Genomic DNA, 19,592 nt, shown 5'->3' on the forward strand with positions numbered 1-19,592 from the left:
CCACACTGAGTTTGCAGTTGATTACCATGGCGCGGATAACCTTAGTATGCTTGGTGTAAGTACCGTGAATGTGGTAACATGAAGAAAAGCTTTGTTTTCTGGCCCCACGCCTAGGGATCATGTAGAAAAGTCTGTAAGCATTCTCCTTAATTTATACCATTTCTAGGTTGAGCCACGATTATCAATAAGATCTTAAATGTATTGATAATGCAAAATCGTTTAAAATCAGGCATCCCACAAGTTCAACATACAAACCTAGCGCTAACGCAAAACATGGAAAGCCAAAGTCAACAATTATTGAGTTGGCAACACCAGCGAGACGCTACGTACGGTGTACGGTGTTGGGTGTCGTAGCGTCGCGTCGCGTCGCCCTGAGCGATCGCAAGTGCAGCTATCCCGCCCGACGTCCTTATAAATCATGGTGGCACAATAAACTCGAAGATTTCAATTAAACATAAATCTCCGTTGACGTAACGCTAATCGACTACGTACTTCTATCGGTCGGTTTGTGTTTGAGCACGATTTCGCGCCACTAAACAAACGATTTACATTTAAATCGAAAACCGTTTTGTTTTCCGCGAGACAGGCGTGACCTACTGCGGAGTGTACTGTGTCCTTGTGCACACTTCCTCACTCTGAAGTAATTTTTAAGTAGGTATATTGCGAAAGTTATGGTACAATTTAATGATTATATTTTAGTAGATATCGCTCGCTCCCCAGATTCGCGTGGATTTAGAATAGGCGGTTTTCGGTGTTTCTTTCTTGATCATGATGATTTTATTTGCACAGCGCTCTCAGCCCATCTGAAGGTGAAAGTTCTCGAACCCCACAGCCGTAAGGTCGAAGACTCGGTTGTATTGATTTGTGTGCCAAATCAGATCAATGGACAGACACGATTAAAGTCCCTATTCGTGTGGGCTCACAATACCTCTGACTACCAGTAGTTAATTACTAAAGTTAATGTTTTTCTTGTATTTCACTTTTATGACATGGTATTTTTATTTCCCTAACCAATCGTTGGTAGCTTAAGAGACTAAGCGAAGTAAATTGTCCCTTCGTAATAAGGTGATACTCTACAAAACTTACATATGCCCCGTCATGACCCCTTCAAACCCCTTCAAGTCATTCAATCCCGTTTTTACAGGATAGCCCTCAGAGCACCATGGTTCCTAAGGAATGTGGATCTCCATGATGACCTGGAGCTTGACTCAGTCAGTAAGTATTTACAGTCAGCACCATTGCGCCACTTTGAGAAGGCGAAACGACACGAAAGCCCAATTGTCGTGTCCGCCGGAATCCTGTAGACTGAATGGTAAACAGTCGACGTCGCCCTAAGCACGTCATTACGAATACTCCCGATCCATTAACGGTGCTTTTAGGTACCAAAAGCACCGGTCACTGTCCTTGCCGAACCCGTCGCTTGCGACGAAGTGCTCGACGAGTAAATTAACCCACAGACACAGCCCACTGAGGTTCACCCCGGATCTTCTCAGTGGGTTGCGTTTCCGATCCGGTGGTAGATTCAGCGAAGCACTGCTCTTGCTAGAGCCAGTGTTAGCAACACTCCGGTTTGAGCCCCGTGAGCTCACCCACACGTCAAGGAGAAGCTGAAATAGCCTCTCAAGGCTATCAGCATAGGTAGGAAAAAAAACAAAAAATTAAGAGACTATTCCAACTTCGCGCGGATCGGTAGGTAAGCCCACGGGCTCAACCTGAATCTGTTATCGGATCAGAATCGCGACCCTCTAAGAAGATCCGGCAAGAAACTCATTGGGTTGTGTTTAAGGGCTAGTTTGCACGTCGAACTCTTCGTCGGAGTCGACGAGTTTGACGAGGACGGTGATCGGTGCTGGAAGAGCCTAAAAGCACCGAGAGTTGATCCGGGAGATCCGACCAGACATGCTTTGGGCGACGGCGGCTTTGCTTTGCCCCGTCGCCTGGGTCGATATGTAGTTATCGAAGCCCACGATAAGAGGATTACATTATACCTTCGAGCTTGGAATTGGGTATTGATTACAAAAATAGGTATAAAATAAGTTGCAATTTAATTTTATTTTTTAAGATAAGTAGATTAATATAAGAAATTAATTTCTTTAAGATTAAAATATTCACTGTTATTTTTTGTTATAATTAATTAATTAAAAATGCTATCGCTTTTCAAGATTCTGACATCAGAGATGAAATAAAGCAGATAAAAATAAATAAATAAAGTTTACCTGTAACATGGTACTTCCTTCAATCTTTATATCGATGTCGCCCGTTCATCTGATAAATAGTTTCTTTTTTTCTAAGAACTAAGTAAATTATTTCTGGTAAAATGTGCAGAATTGTTATAGGTACACCTCATTGATAAGCAAGTCTTAAAAATGTTCAAGTCATACTAGCTGCATGGTTTGAGTTGAAAAGTGTTTTGAAGTGATAACTTCAAAACACTTTGCCCTTATTATTGATAAATAAGATTATAACAAAACTGACATTTGGGGCGCACAGAGAGCACTTATATAAAAATATAGGCTAAAGTATTTGTTTGAATAAAGCCAATGAAGATGCAAGGGCGGATCCAGGGGGGGGGGGCATGGGGTCATGACCCCCCCCCTGAGCTGGTTCCAGGACCTAGATGGACCACATATTGAACATAATGATTTTAGGACACAATATATTGTTGCTCCTTAATTAATTTAATATATTAAAATAACTTTGTATGATAGCAAATGTTTGGGAACGAACGCATTGAAAATTTGAATTTTACCGCGCCACACTCGCGCGCGCTTGTCGACTACGTAAAGTCTAACTAGGCCTAACCTCAATCGGAATCGGAACGAATAAACTTCAACATATCATAACATAGTTCTAAGTTAAAAAACTAAAATTTCTTTCTAGCTTTAATGTGCTTATAAGTGTACCTTTATAAGTATTCTTAAAAATTGTTACTGTAAATTCATTAATTACAAGAAATGGTAAGTAATCAGTTTGTCATTATCCCAGTGTGTATGTTTTAAGTTAAATGTTATTGTTGTTAATGCTCATAAAGTACCCCATAGGTAGATATGTAGGTACCTACTAACTGAAAGAGTCCTGCGTGACTTATGTACCTACTTATATATATTTTTTGGACGAGAGAGATTGAAGAGCATAAGGTTACTGACCCAACCTAATAAAATCTTAGATAAATTCACACAATGAAATCAAGTGTATCGTCGTGACCACATTGATTTTAATGCTTTTAAAAATAAAAGCTTTTAAATGTGTACAAGTTATTATGTGTTAAGTTTTTCAAGTGTACAATAAAGAATAAATATTTTTAAGTACAGTACTTACGTACATTAATAAAATACCTACTTTTTACTTGTATCTATTGTTATCAAAATTAAATTATAAGTTCTTGATTTGACTATGACTATGTGACCCCCTCCTGGCACCAAAGCTGGATCCGCCCTTGTGAAGATGTCATTAGAGGAAAAACAGAGGTCAAACATATTTGATTAAGATTTTTTTTTTATTGCTTAGATTTGTGAACGAGCTCACAGCCCACCTAGTGTTAAGTGGTTACTGGAGCCCATAGACATCTACAACGTAAATGCGCCACCCACCTTGAAATATAAGTTTTAAGATCTCAGCATAGTTACAACGGCTGCCCTACCCTTCAGACCGAAACGACAGAATATTGGTAATTAATAATTTGTTTTTCAATCAAAATTGATTTTCTGTAATCACTTAGCCTATTCTTCGAACAGGTTTTTCAGTCAAAGAAAATAAAGAACATCATCAATACCCCTATGGCTTTAGTTAGATTCAGGCTATTTTGAGAAGAAAAAACAACAATTTTTTATAACATTTTAATGTAGGTACGCAAGTTTTTTTTGTTTAATAAAATTCTATGAATAAAAAAATATTTAATGAAACTTCAGCAAAATATTAATAGCAGAGCGTGGTTTCGATCCACGGACCTCTGGGTTATGGGCCCAGCACGCTTCCACTGCGCCACTCTGCTCTGATCTTTGCTTGTAAAATTATACAATCTACTCTGCTTTATCTTCAGTTTTCAGATGTTTTAACACATTTAATAGTCCTTTTAGTTTCATTTCGCTATTATGATTTTTATTTTATTATTTGTGATGTTTAAAATACTTCGCAGTGGTCACAGGCCGTACTTCATATGGGACTATCGCTAATCTGAACGGCCCATTTTGGTATTTAGTCAAAATTAGATGGATGTAGCCGATATTTGGGAGCCCCGACCTAGAGGTAAGTGCAGTATTCCGCGTGGAGCCGCCGGTCTTGGGCTTTGTATAACAATTTTTTTTGCCCAGGTATGAAGCACCTCTTCTCTCTGTTGAAGACTTCCAGCATTTTTGATGCCAACTTAGTTTTGTCTTCCAAATGACTCCCATACTGAACATCGCTCAAAACGTCGACCCCAAGAAACCCAATACTCGTGGAAGGTTGCGAAGGATGAAATATAATCTCAGTAAAATGGTGGTTATTTACTACTGAGACTTTTCCAGTAGGCTTTTTGGAGAATCCCGAGAAGCTACGTCCAGCGGCTTTGTTTCATTTTCCCACATTTGTGCACTTTCACTGATACTAAACAGGTAATAAACCAACTTTATTACACATTTAAACCTGAAGAAACATTAAATAGACAAAATAAAACAAATAACAGAACTTCACACCTCGCGTTCACCGTTCACACCCGCCAAAAAGTCCATCATTAACCTAACGTGACAAGTGACACCGTGTCAATCGAAGGGCGAGTGACAAAACAAAAACATATCCCTAGTTACAGAATAGGTTTCTATCATATTACTAGTTACTTCTCTTTTCAAATCTAAAGCCCATCTATTTCTGGAGCACCTCCAGAAAGAGAGATTGGAAAGCCAACAAACAATTTCCATGCAAAATACGCAATAATTATTGTTATAATACTGATGTGTAGATTAATTGGTAAAATTGAATATTGAAAAACGACATTAGACAACCTGTATCCAATATGTAATTTGAATCCTTTTAATTATCTTTTTAACGTTAGACATTAGGTAGTAGCGATTAAATGTTAATTCCCATTCCAATAGATGGCGCCATCAGTTTTATTTCAAAAATACACCTTTAGCCAATTCTGTCATTTTACTTTGTAATTTTATAGTTTTCTGTTAGTACCATGTAAAATTGTAGTAGGTTATTAAACATTAAAATTGTAAAATTAATAAAACTACAATGCCCGTAAAAAGCCAAATGTATTTTTATCTAAGTACATCTCAATGTCCGACACATAAAGACTCATACAGCCAAGGCAGCTGTCCGATTTTAAAAGACTAATAACGAATACGACATTGCGTGCTTTACAAAACTAATATTTTTTTGCTCATTTCAATAATACAGTCGTATTCTAAAGTTTGAAATGTAAATTAACGTTATTAAATGTGGATTATCGTCTCCGATGATGGAATTAGTCGATTTTAATTTAGTGTCAATCGCTCAGGCGGCGCTTTGACGGAGTGACGCCAGCGCCCCTAGCGGCGGCCGAGGCACAGCTGCGTTCAACGCTCCCCTTATTATAGCCACGTTTATTATTTGTCTCGTGTTATTTCCAATATTTTTCGCCATCTCATTACCGAACGCGTCCTGACGACGACGGCGCTAATCCGTCGGGAGAAGACGCGCCTTAATGGAGGTGATCATGTGTCCTAACGCGTAACGTATTGAAATATGACGTATTGGATGTACCTTCGGGGATTCAACCTTAATAAACGAACGAGAAAAAAACACGGGATTATCGAACGTTCCCCGGACGGGCACGCATCGCAATAATTCTCGCTCGCATGACAGCCCAATGATAAATCAAGGCGACTGTGAGAAGAAATGCCAATAAATATCTCGCCGAAATCCAATAATTACGAGGCAATGAGCCGACCGGCCACAAATCAACCGGTGGACGGACCGAGTCGGACGGACGAGCGCATACTAATGTCTTATCCTAACATCAGATTAAAAACATCAATACTTGTCAATAGAGGTCGCCTCCCACGTAATTATAGCCAACTATATCCCGGGGAGGCTCCGACCGAAAAGGATTAACATATATCAACTCGGAATAATTGAAGGAATCGATTAAATGAAGAGTATTAATTGTTGATGCGCCGGCGCAGGTTACGAGCGCGCCCCTTTGATGCCTGCCCTCTTCGACGCACGAACTTGAGCCGATTGTCAGGTTTTTATGGGTTCCGATAGGCATTACACACATAACTCGTTAGCCTCACTCGCAGCCACTCGCAACGAAACAACAACGCGATTAACACAGCTAATACCCCAATTTAAAAACCGAGCAAACAAATGTATGTAAATTGCGCAACTGTATGTAAAAGCCGGCGATAAACTTACAAGCTAGCTCGGCACGACAACGCTGTGGAATGCGACCTTGCTGCTCGGGGCTAGGGACGATGTAGACGCAAGCGATCGTTTGCAAATTGGAGCGAACTCGAAACAAGCGCGTTCAGAAACTGCTTACACGAATTAGCGCATCAAAACGGGCGCAGGGGCGAAATTAGAAAACTCTCCCCCCGAGTGGCCCGCGCCCCGCGACCGTTCCGCACGTCATAAACTGACAATTTACGATAACGCCGGGATTAGCCTGTTTGTCGGTTATGCATTCGAGTGCCGAGCTACGGAGTCGACGGAGCCCTCCACGTGATATTGTTTTACATTTGCACGTTTCATTCCTCCACTACGCGCTGCTTTAGCATTCCCAAATAATTCAATACCTGGAGATCCGTTTACTATTTCAGTTGATAGGACCGTTTCGTGAATAGCTATTCCATCCCGAAATATGTTATGAACATTGGAACCGAATGGTTTTCAATCTTTGATATATTCAACTTTATATCTGTTTCATCATTCAGAGCTACGTTTCTTTTCATATTTTTTGCAGTTTCTTTTCACGTTTATGTTGTACATTAACAGTTGAGACCGCGAAATTTAAGATGAACGTCTCGATTGTGCATGTAATATAACGGCTGGCCTACCTTTAAAACCGGAACACGTTACTGTTTCACGGCAGAAATGGGCAAAGTGGTGGTACCTACCCGTTCAAGCCTACAATACGTCTTACCCTTAATAAAACTGGTCCTCATCTACAACCTACCTTTAGTGATCTATTTTTATAGATACCCAGGCTCTAGAATGAACTCCCTCCATGATACTTTCTGAGCACTGTGACATGCCCTGTCAACGTTATAACTGGTAGAGAGCTACTCAGATGTGCCCCCTGGAGTTAATAATCAGGTAATATAGGTAGTCATCCTCGACTAATTACTACTACTTCTCCATCATCCAGCCTCAATACTAATACCCTCAAATTATCCCAGCATCTCCTCCCTAATTTCTATCTTCAGATAAGGCGTATTGTGATCCAGTCGAAGCTAGAGTTAACCAGGTCTAAAGTCGCTATTTCAAAGTTAATTGACAGTTTGATTTCAGGTCTCAAAGTGGGTGGGTGCTATTCGCTTTGTAATACGGGCTCTCATTAATTCTGCTCTAAAAAACCAAAATAATCAAAATGTTCCATTACTTGAGACTCAAGTACATAGCGACTAATACACGTCCAAACTAAATATATACATAGATACACTAAAATAATTAGAATCTTATTTTTTACATGCTGTATGCAGTACTTTGAATTTCACTGGTGTGGCGAAACGACATCCCAGCTATAAAGTCACAGGGCATTAACGTTTAAGTGTGTAAGTTTTATATGTGCTACTGTGTGATTTGCTAGGACATTAGAGGTTTGGGTTAGGTCAGTTCTTAGCAGCCTGCTTTTAGCCATACCTACTACAGCATATAAAGATGGAGTATAAATTTAGTTGTAGCATTGTGAGTGTTGTCTGTTGGACTATCTCTTCTTGTTCACGGATTCACTTGGCTAACAGCGCGCTCTGTCACAACATAATGAATGTTAATTTTCCTGTTTAATTTCATTACGTGCAAGTCACTCGTGAACACAACCGGTTACTGGATAAACATTTAGTAAAATCGTGTCACTAGAAACTCTGAAATTACTGGACTAAGTAAGCTCAGCTCAGTATTATCAAAACATAAAAGTCACTAGAATTGATGGTTAACAATGTTAAGATTATCGTCTCACAGCAGAGATATAGTTTCTGTTCTTATTATTTTTTAAAACGTTAATCCGCGCGGTGTGAATAATCGTGTCACTAAGAGAGAGACCGACAAATATCCTTAGATTAGCATAAAAAGCACCTCAACAGGCCAAGGGAAGCCGCGGTCTTCCTTCCGGGATATTTGTGGAAAAAAATTACACACTTCCTGCCGGCATTTTGTCTCCGCAAAGCGCTTGCGACGGTAAAAACGCAACAAACGTTAATTGTACCGCCTCGCAAAATGAAATTATAATTAATGAAGGTAAATTATAAAAATAAAGTGTAATAGCCGTTCGGGTCGGCCACCTCTTTCAAACCCGCCCATAGACACGTTCGTTCCATTCGTAATAAAAATAATTCTATCCCTCGAACCTCAAACATCTGTTCCGATCGCCAATAAAAGTAGACTCGGCAGTAGAAACATGGAATTTTATCAGCGCTGCGTCCATCATAAAGCATCCCTCTGCGTGCGGCGGGGGCCAAGAGCAGAGGGGCGCATAAAACTTTACAGGCATTCGGCTAATAAATCGTGTCAAATAAATAAGTGTTGAGTCGGTTGGCGGCATATTGATTCGTCATGTGCCGCCTTAGAGCGGCGCGGGGGACGGGAGCCGGGTGGCCATAAAGGTGCGTAATGGCCGCCGTCGGAAGACAGCGCAGTGGCGCGCATCGATTAGCGCTCGCTCGCCGCCGCGTCAGCCGCCGACGCAACGACACCGCTCACAACCCACTCACCTACCACTGATCCTATCACTCTTCAACCACCATACAGCTTACTTATTTGAAGAGCAATAATGGTCCAGCCATTGACTGTTGACGCGATCGCATCATCAGAGAACCACCAAGGACCGGTTACTTTTAAAATTACATTTGTATTTTTCTTTAACTTTTCTAGATGGCGTTAGTAGTACGTTGTTTTTAATAATAACTGCACTTTCAGAAAATATGTCATTTAAATTAACATAACGAGTCAAAATACTTTATGATTATTTACTGTTATGTATGCTGGATATTCATTTTATAATATTTTTTCTTTATTATATCTTAAATTATAAACGTATAGCAGTTTCTAATGCAAAATAATATGACATTTTCATTAATTTTTTACGTCAAAAATATCATATTTCTAAATATAAAAGTTTTTAATTAATAGATTTAGATGTTTATCGTTAAAGTAAAATCAACTTGGTATTTTCTTCAGTCTTCGCGAATGGTAGACGTTATTAATACAACTTTTTACTTTTTACCTTAGTACTCGAAAATTGTAAAGTTTTTGAAACGTCGGAAATAATGTAATGGTAAAAAAACCCTGAGAGAAACCGTAAAAGTAGTTTTAATTATAATATAAAATTTGTCGTTTTTCGGTAATTATTAAAAAAATGCTTCCTTTAAGGAAATAATTTAGTTATGAACCCACTTTTTAAATTGACGATTCGGTAAGGTACAGTTAACAAAAATACTTAATTAGTGCGTAGGTACTCCTTTTTCATTTAATTGAAATTACGTAATAAAGCCTCCTTGACAAGGCTGGTTTAAATGAGTAAAAACGTTACAATTAAAATCGAATTGGAAAAAGCTTTTTCTTTTCATTTCGTCTTTCCAGAGAATTTACTAAATAAAAAATCCTACACTGTACCTTTATACTGTCTTGAAATAATTTAAATCAAAATCTTTCCCCATCTTCAGTTCTTCTATCTTAATGACGTAGATATTCAATTTGACGTATTGAAATAAAACTTCATCGTGGACGGCTAGCAACATACACTTCGACATAATAAGACCGGGCGCATACTGTACGCTCGTGCCGGCGCGGGATGTTTTGCAATCTCTTTCAAGAGCAACTATTTGCATTTGTTTAAATGAATGTTTCTTTGTGTGCTTCTCCTCTGTAACGTGTTACAAATTTTTTTATCGGATGGTTCTAAAACTTGGTATCGTTGGTGTTGGAATTTCCGGGAAGGTATCTGTTATAGTACCGTCAATATATGGATATACCTGTATTTATATATGTAAATATAATTATACAGCTGAGATTAGCCTGGTTTCATTCGTTTCAGTTTTTATCAGAATTATCAAAAAGCAATGTGTTTTGATATTGTGTGTATCTTAAGTAATTTTTATATTCGTTCTGTCCTACACTTTACCCCGCTTACAATATTAGTTTATTCTGGTTGCTGTTTGCTGCAGTCGAAGCAAATGAATGAATTAAGTTCACTTTCGTGAATCTTTTTCTTACTAAAAAGTGAAAATCTTTTGTTACTTGTGTAGTAGAGTTGCAATGAAAATATTTGTAACCAAAAACTTGAGTACACGAATAGTAATTTCATGAACTGGAACAGTCTTTATTATACATATTCGTCTTGGTAAAACCCGGTCGCATCTCGTTGTGACTATCGCTAATGGCATAGACATCTACAATGTAAATGCCGCCACCCACCTTGATATATGAGTTTTAAAGACTCAGTATAGTTACCCGGTAACCGTACTCGTCGAACTCGACAAAGAGGTCGAAGTGCAACCTAACCTATGCATCAGCTCGCTGAGTTTCTCGCCGGATCTTCTCAGCGGGTCGCGATTCCGATCCGGTAGTAGATTCATTCGCGAAGCAGTTGCTCTTGAGTTGTTAAATCTCCTTCGAAGGCGCTCGGGCAGCTGCTAGCAAATCCCATCCCTCCTGGCTGAGCCTTTGCGCACCCACCTGTCCTGGTGAAACTGGAAAGGCCTTCGGGCCACCAGTAATCGTTCAATCATAAAAAAAAGTATAGTCACAACGGCTGCCCCACCCTTCAAACCGAAACGCATTACTGCTTCACGGCAAAAATAGGCACGGTGGTTTTACCTACCCGTACGGACTCAGAAAACGTCCTACCACCAAAAATTACAATTACAAATTATAGTTTTTCCGATGTTATTCGATGTTATTCCTTCACCGTGGAAGTCAATCGCCCGCATCTGTCGTATGTCGATTGTACTATTTTATTGCCAATGTGGCATTCCCATGTACGAGCTATTACATTTTGAAGTTTCATCAAAATTCATCTAGTGGTGTTTGCGTGAAAGAGTTATAATATGTATCCGTCCATCTTCAGAAATATAATTTTTTTTTAATATTTATAGTACAATAGCAGTAGGACAGGTTTACATTTTAGATTAGTTTACATATTTGAAGGTATTTTATTTGGTGCGATTTAATCCAAATCGAACCAGTGTCAGATCTCCTGTGGTTTATTTCATATTTTGAAGAATGTCGACCTCTGACTAGTTTGGTCATTGACACGTGAAACGTGGCTGGAGACTTAGTTATTTCAAATATATATTTGGTTCTCTATTCGTTTCGAGAAGATTCAAAAGATTTGGCCTAAAAGCTTTTTGTAAAAAAGTTTAATACTGCTTTTTGTTGGCTACAAAATATTCCTGATTCGAAATTTATTGTAGTAAGCCAATATTACAAAGACTTCTGTTTACGATATCATCGTTTCTTTTCTGTGGTGCTATATATAAATTTAACAAAAAAGGAAAAGACAAAAGAATCCAAGAATTGTATGAGGTAAAGGTAACCATTGATTTTGATTAGTCGTTTTCATTAAGTTAATTACTCCAATCAACTCTGTCACGCAGAAATAAGCATTTAAAATATCTTTCGTTCGGACGTTGATTAAAATCTTCAATATTACAACAAAGACTCACTTTGATATATGTACGAATCTTACGAGGAGCTCAGGACTGGCTGCAAACGACATTCGAAAACTATCTTTATGAACATAATGGAATAAAGTAGTAATTACTATATCAAAATAACGCACGCTGCCTACCACCTGTCATGTGAATTATCGACTTTAAATAACATATCTTATTTATTGTTGAATCGAAACAAAAATAATACGAAAAGGAAGGGCTCTTTATTATGAATAAATGCATCAGAAGTGGGCGTACAACTGAATTTGTACCAAGTCGTGTAGTACAAGTTATCAGATAAATGGAAACACCACACTTTTATTGGCGTATTTGCATGTCATAGTCCTTAGTGCCGAAGTGGATGAGCAAAGCAATTACAAGGAAGAAGTGCCGGAAACGCTCTGCTAATCCGACCCAAGATTGATTTTGGATTAATAGGGGGCTGGCTATATGACACCTTATATGGTATGATCCTTCAAACTGGCAAACATGACTACTTCGTGACACAAATAGGCCGGATCGTGGTCCTTACCAGTACAGCCTCGTCGCCAATAAGGCCTTCTTCCCTCAACTGTCCTAGGCAGCCGCGTGCGTCGCGAAGCTACACTATGCTATATTATGAAGCTATATTATGAACTAAAACTGGAACAGAATGTGTCTGTTCATTTCCTTTGTCTACGAACCGAAGTTATTAGAAACATTTTAAGTATTTTTTTATTTTTATTGCTTAGATGGGTGGACGAGCTCACAGCCCAACTGGCGTTAAGTGGTTACTGGAGCCCATAGACATCTATAACGTAAATGCCGCCACCCACCTTAAGATATGAGTTCTTAGGTCTCAGTATAATTACAACGGCTGCTCCATCCTTCAAACCGAAACGCATTACTGCTTCACGTCAGAAATAGGCAGGGTGGTGGTACCTACCCGCGCGGACTCACAAGAGGTCCTACCACCAGTAACAATTTTTAATTGAATAATGACGGGGCAACGGCCGCCGTCGCCCGAAACATATCTTGTCGGTCTACTCTCGGTGCTTTTAGGCTCTTTGCGTACTAGTCACTGTTCGCGCTGAACTCGTTAATTGCCACGAGCGAACTAAGCCATAGGCACAACCCAATGAGTTTATCGCCAGGTCTTCTCGGTGGGTCGCGATTCCGATCAGGTACTAGACTGCATTGCTCTTGCTAGGACTGGTGTTTGCAAGTTCTCTCAGGTGAGCTCACCTATCCGTCCGCGCGTAGCTGGTATAGCCCTTTAGGTGACCAGCGAACAGGTGGGTTAAAGAAGATGGGTTTTATAACTTGAATTCATTTTTAAAAGATCATTTTGTGAAAGTCTCTCGTCGCCTAAAAATACCTCACATCGTGTCGCGTTTCGTCGCAAACTGATCAAGTAAAAAATTACCACGTAATGATCGCATCGCTTCGCACATTATCGCTTCCCGTCACCCGCCTAGATCAGTAGTAGGTTAGATTCAAATCAACCTACAAAGTTACTTGTGTGCTAGACCATAAGGTCTTCCCTCATATCTGTATTCATCAGATAAATTAAAATGCACTAGATGTTATTTGTATATATTATTAGTGTCAAACGCAAGTAGATTTTTACAATTAAATGTTGCGTTTTATTTATATTATCAATAAAATATTGTTATGGGTAAACGTTTGTAATTACAAAATGTAATTGTCACGCAAATACCACGAAAATAAAGTAGTTTTTATATGTTGATACATCCGCTGTGATAGTTTTATCGAGCGCATTATCGCCTACGAGTCAACGGGTAATTCCGGCTTTTTTATTATTATTGTAGATGGACCAAAGATCCACCTGGTTGGAATTAATTGGTTGTCGTACCCGATCGACACCCACCTTCAACGGTTCTATAACGGCTGTCTTAAAGCCAGAACGTATTACTGCTTCCAAAAAACTAGCGTATCTGGAATCTTAGGAATAACTAAGAAAAAAAAATGGGATCCTCAAGGACATAATCGTACAGAAAATTGAATTATTTTCCCTATACGTCAAAATACTAGATTATATTCTAAAAAGAAAAGAAAATAGAAACGAAAAAAAAAACAAATAAAGACATCAAATTTCTTGATTTAGGGATTATTAATAGATTATTAACTTGTTTCTATCTGTCGGGCTAGAAGCATTTGTCTATTTTAATATTCATATATTTATTTTCAAAGAAAAAAAAATTATAGAAAAGTCTATTAACAGCTGCTACCTTCAGACAGACGTTACAACTTCGCTGTTTCCGTTTTAATTCCTCCGTAAAAAACAAAACATCCCAATTCCGAGACCTTTTTGGACCGCCAAACCATTAATGCCATAATTCAGCGGCCCCTGCACAGTCCACTCCGTGACGCACTCGCGGACTGACCGAAGGCGGTAACATCGCATCATAAATTTCGCATTCAGTAAAATATATATTTTATAAAAATAAATAAAAGCCATTTAGCGTTGTCCTGCGGAAACATTTGTCCCCTGCGTCGCGGATAATCCGGGGGTCTATATTATGATTTATTATTAATTAATAAATGTTTTTTTTTGTCTCAACGTATTGTTTAATACTGGATTTCGAGTTACCAAACAATCGCGTTTTGCGGCAGCTTGACGTGGTTTAATGGGCCCGTTATTTATGATTGTTTTTTAAAGCACCTTTCCACCCACCGCAGCGAGAACGGAACAAAGCTTACAAAATATGTCGTCGACAAAAACAAAATCAATTATCAATGATTTCTAAAACTCTTTAACGTTTCGCGATGATCTCAAAATGAGTATTGGCAATTTTTTGTGTTTTTTTTATTGAAAAATATATTCTCTAAAATTCGATACTACAATAAATAAAAAAATAGCTATTTCAGCAAGAGCCATGGCAGAACGGACCCTAATGAGTTTCGTTAAGAGTATCAACAAAATAACAAAAAAATCTAAATAGAGATACATGAGGTCACCCTACAAAAGAAGAGGTAGGTTAGACCTAAGAAAATATGGATGGACTGCGTGAAAGACGATATGTATAAGAGGGGAGTGAGCTAAGAAATGGTATATGATAGAGGAGTATGGAAGGAGAGAATATGTTGCGCCGACCCCAGGTGTCTGGGAGAAGGGTACGAGAATGAAGATAATGGTGAGGTCACTCTACAGAGCCGTCGTGCGAGGGGGATAGCATAATGTTTCCATTTCTAACAATAATTATTATAAATATGGACAACCTATAATCCCGCGGTGAGCTTTTCAGCAGTAGCCGCCCGTAAAGTACAAACGGGAAGCGCCCTTGAAAGACTAAGCCGAATGTTCAATTCGATGCAGCGTGGCAAAAGTAAGGTGCAAACAACCCGAGTTGGCTCATAAAACGCCCTTACTGCTACCAGTCTTGTGTTATAAAAATGACTGACTATAAACTCACATTTGTTAGAGGTCGTCCGTGACTGACCTACCGCAAACACAACGACATTAAGCATATTATTATTACCGGCTGTCGTTCGATAGTTTATTGACTGTTAAGCCTTGTTCGGACTAGGCGAGTATTTTAGTTGAGTACCGAGTAATTTAGTAGCTAAATGTGTCTGAACATCAAAAATTTAGTCGAGTAGGTTAGTAAATAATTTAGTCAAGTCAATCCATTTTCCACGTGTCCTTGCTCACTGGCTCACTGACTAAACAAGTCCGAACCTGATGATTAGTCGAGTTCATTAGTGGCACTTCTCAAATGCTCACATTTTCAAGCTATCGAAGTATTCTTTGGGATCTCTTCCAATGCTAATTCCTTCAGAAGACATTTAGTAGCTCCTAGTTTATCTCTTCTATCGATCCATTTTCGTACCCATAACTTATTTTTCTTAATCACAGAAATTTCCTCATCCACCTCTTCTAAAATAGCCATTACGATAAGCTTAATCAGTTTATTCACTCTATTGCGTTGCAGCCTGTTCATCTTGCAAAACACCACTCACTTGTGTACTCTATTGGACCGTAATGCGAACGATTTTTGTGCAGTAGCGAGTAGTTTAGCCACTAAATTACTCGGTACTCGACTAAAATACTCGCCTAGTCCGAACAAGGCTTTAGACATAATGTTGTGAGGTGACTTGAAACGTGTGAGGGTAAGACCTACTGAGTAAGCACGGTTTAGTCATTTAAGGAAAACTGGGTGGGACTGGGACAAAAACCAGTCACAATCATCAATTTTTCTAAGCAATACTGGGTATCAAGATATTGTAGTTAATGTTTGCCTTGAAACATTACATCCGTTAAAGGTATCTTGCAGTGGCGCCAACATACAATTAATTTTGGTCTCTAATCATTAAATCAAGTGTTGAATTAAATGAAATTACCTGTTTGGGTACTCGCCTGGAAATACTCAAGATTTTTGCGTCATCACAATTCGAAAACCATTGTAACATTTGTGTATATAAAAGTTTTTTTACAATACTGTTCTGTATACTGCATCACAGACGAAATGCTATTTTTAAGTAAGCCTGTTTTAGCAGTTTTTAATTCGTCCATAGTAAACTGCGGATATTTTTGTTGTATACCTATCTGCTTTTTTCCAACGGCCCTCTTCTGTATCCAACAAAGTGAAAGTAATCGGTGCTTGAGCCCAATGATGGAAATAAAGAATCAAAACGCCAGCAGGTTAAGGAACTATTGGGTCGCTTAGACCCGGATTTTACTTGTCCAGAAAGATAATGTTTTTTTTTTCTACCTAAGTTGGTATCTTTAAGAAGCTATGCCAGCGAAACTGAGCTCATGGGGCTTTAACCTGGAGGTGTTGCTAACACTAACCCTTTGCAAGAGCAGTGCTTCGCAGAATCTGCCACCGGATCGCAATCGCGACCCACAGAGAAGATCCGGCGAGAAACTCAGTGGGCTGTGTCTGAAAGTTAATTTACTCGTCGAGCCCTTCGTCGCAAGCGACGGGTTCGACGAGAACGGTGACCGGTGCTTGAAGTACCTAAAAGCACCGTTAGTGGATCGGGAGGATCCGAGATGACGTGTTTTGGGCGACGTCGACTGCTTTCCATTCTGTCCGCAGGATCGGGAATGTAGTTACCGGCGGCCACGATGAGAGGGTTCTCGTGTCGTGCCGCTTTATCGAAGTGGAGGCACCTAAAAGCACCGTTACTGAATCGGGATTTTATAATTCGTCACATTTCAACTCTGGAACTAGATTTGCTTTACATTCTCAAATTAAATCCTATTGAAAAACAAAGAGTTAAACAATAAAATACATTAACAGTAAAAGGTTCGGATACTTTCGAAACTTTCGTTGGAAGTTTCGGATTTAGCGTTTTGTTGTTTGCATCAGCTCACGGTCACGGTACGAACAATAGTCACGCAAGTACAGACTAGTCCACATTATGCAACGTACATAAATCTGTCAGTTAGCATTGAACAAACGTAATCTTTCTATTATGACGAGTGATGCATTACTGTCATTGTTCGGCGGCGCTCGTAAATTTTAGTTTTTTTTTCTTGTTTCAAATGCTGTCTGGATGGATGCGAGTAGATAGTTTTATGTTCGATTTTTTTTTAATTTATTTCTATTATTTTTTTATGATATTGCTTAGGTATTATAATTTGAATGATAATGAGTCGTTTTGTCATATATTGGGGTAATGATACTTTATGTTGGTGCGATGGTTGATTGTGTTTTTTTATTTTGAATTTGTATTTTAAGCTTAGTATTTTAACTAGTTGATTTATTTGTTTAAGATGAACCTGTTATGTCCTATTTTAACATAATATCACTTATGAAGCAGTTTTTTTTTACATACGTTTGAAGTACTACTTTCCTCTACCTATTCAAAATTCTTCTTTACGGTGTTCTATCAAGGTCGAAAATTAATTCCCTTCTCCTCACATGTTCCACGGCATTGTCAGGGATCTTTAAACAAAATTTAGAAAGAGTTATCAGACATAACCAACATTTCTACGGTGTCCCTAGCCCCGATGTTCACGAGTAGTCAAAAAAAACCACGCTGTACCCTTTTTTCTAGAACAACCAAAATTCTTAATTTATATCTTATACAAAATCGTTCTTTCTTAATTTATATCGATTTCTTAACATTCGATACCTGCATATTTATTTAAATTTTTTATTATAACCTAAATATTAATTTCCGTAAAACTTGCAAAGTTCAGCCAATAAAAACAATAAAGTCTGTAACAGTACGTTCTAGCAACATCGACGAACAATAAAGCGTAAATCAATAAGACACATTCGTGTGAAAAAATATCAAGAATGGGAAGTTTTTAATTTTTGGCGCGAAGGCCCGCGCGGGGGGAACAGTCGCGCCGTAAATCTGTCACAAGCGGCCCCGCGCGACATCTCAGCCGTCGCGTTTGCGTTTGCAAGCGACGGCCATTTTTTGTTAACTATCTCAAACAAAATTTATAAAGTAGATAAAGATTGTACAATTCTATCAATCGAGGTATATAAAAAGCAAGATGTGTCACTTAAAACAGATAAGGTGTTTCTTTTTAACTTTGTTACAAACCCGTTTTTTTGGGAGTATCAGGTAGAATAGAGACGTATCTCACGCTTGTCCTGCATTATATTTTATACACAAAAAGAAACAGCATTTGTTAAGATGTCATTTCGATTATTTTATTATTAAATTAGGTAATGAAGTTGTTAATAATATAGTATTAGTAAAATGATACTTAAATGATTTACAAGTGCAGTGAGACCTCTTCACGTCTCTGAGGAACGCTCGTTCCAATGACGTCAAAGTTATTAGCAAATATCTTAATGTGTTTCTTCTGTATAATTAAAAAATTGTCTGATTTAAAAAGTTTCAAACTTCGTATTTTTTTATTTTAAGATATGATTTTATTTATATCTACTTGATTATAAGTAAATAAATATTGAGTCGACGTTGTTGCTTAAATATTATATTTGATTGTTTATGAGTTTAAGGTGAAAAATTGTTATTACGGGATATTGAAAACGGAAAACGAAACAATTTTGTCGCAGATGGCTAGAAAAGTCTGCTCACTCGGTCGGTGTACACATCTGGAAAAACGAGTGTCCTATACTTGAATTCGTAACGCATGAATGCTTCGTGACAGGTGCAAATTAACCGTTCCTTCAATCACCAGTATAACATTAAAAAAGGTTCATCCTAGTAATTAGGTAGTATAATAATCGTAATATACAGTAATCAGCCGAGTACTCCAGTTTAGTTCGTAAAAAGATTAAAAACATCTTTTGCGTTATTTAGCAGCGCCATCTGTTATACATTTTATGAAAACTTAAGTCAATGTAAGACCGGACTTGTGACGTGAAAGTGAGGTTATGTTTTGAATCTATCAAATTTTACTTTAGTTGTACAATACAAGTCTCTGTTAGGTTCCAAATAATTTATAGAATTTATTTATATCTCTGCTTTGTGATTATAAGATTAAAGATTATAAGAAATATAATTGATTAAGACTCAAACAGGTACAGACGTTCGTGCAACAAAACCTTAAAATCATTGTTGCATTCAGATGCTTGCACATTGAAATAATAGAAAACAAACAAACAAAAGCGATAAAACCTATAACTAAACTCACCTTTCAATATTACGAGCTTACAAAATTCACTAAGGTATGTATTATCAACGGCGACATGATTGTGACTCAGTTCACTTTGTAAGTACAGTCTAGAGCGAGAGGTGAATGCCGAAGATGGCCGAGGACGGCGCTCGAGCGTTCGGCGTCGCTCGCCGGCCCGCCCCCGTCGTTTGACGGACACCACAATGACA

The 19,592-nt window shown here is 38.4% G+C and overlaps 1 protein-coding gene and 1 non-coding gene across 3 annotated transcripts in view; both read right to left on the bottom strand.

The window, feature by feature from the left end:
* The window catches only part of LOC101746208 (zinc finger protein 433), a 48,094-nt gene that overhangs the window by 27,033 nt on the left and 1,469 nt on the right, over positions 1-19,592 (bottom strand). The window contains exon 1 of one of the 2 annotated variants that reach the window (XM_012693928.4): positions 19,402-19,553. The exons of the other annotated variant lie outside the window; for it this stretch is intronic. The gene's annotated coding sequence lies outside the window, so the exon portion shown is untranslated. Of the gene's footprint in view, positions 1-19,401; positions 19,554-19,592 lie in introns of those variants that run through there. 2 annotated transcript variants of the gene reach the window in all.
* Positions 3,920-3,991, bottom strand: TRNAM-CAU (transfer RNA methionine (anticodon CAU)). Its single transcript has one exon. It is a non-coding gene; the product is annotated as a tRNA-Met (tRNA).

This window comes from Bombyx mori, chromosome 10, assembly GCF_030269925.1.
Source record: "Bombyx mori chromosome 10, ASM3026992v2".
Classification (NCBI taxonomy): domain Eukaryota; kingdom Metazoa; phylum Arthropoda; class Insecta; order Lepidoptera; family Bombycidae; genus Bombyx; species Bombyx mori.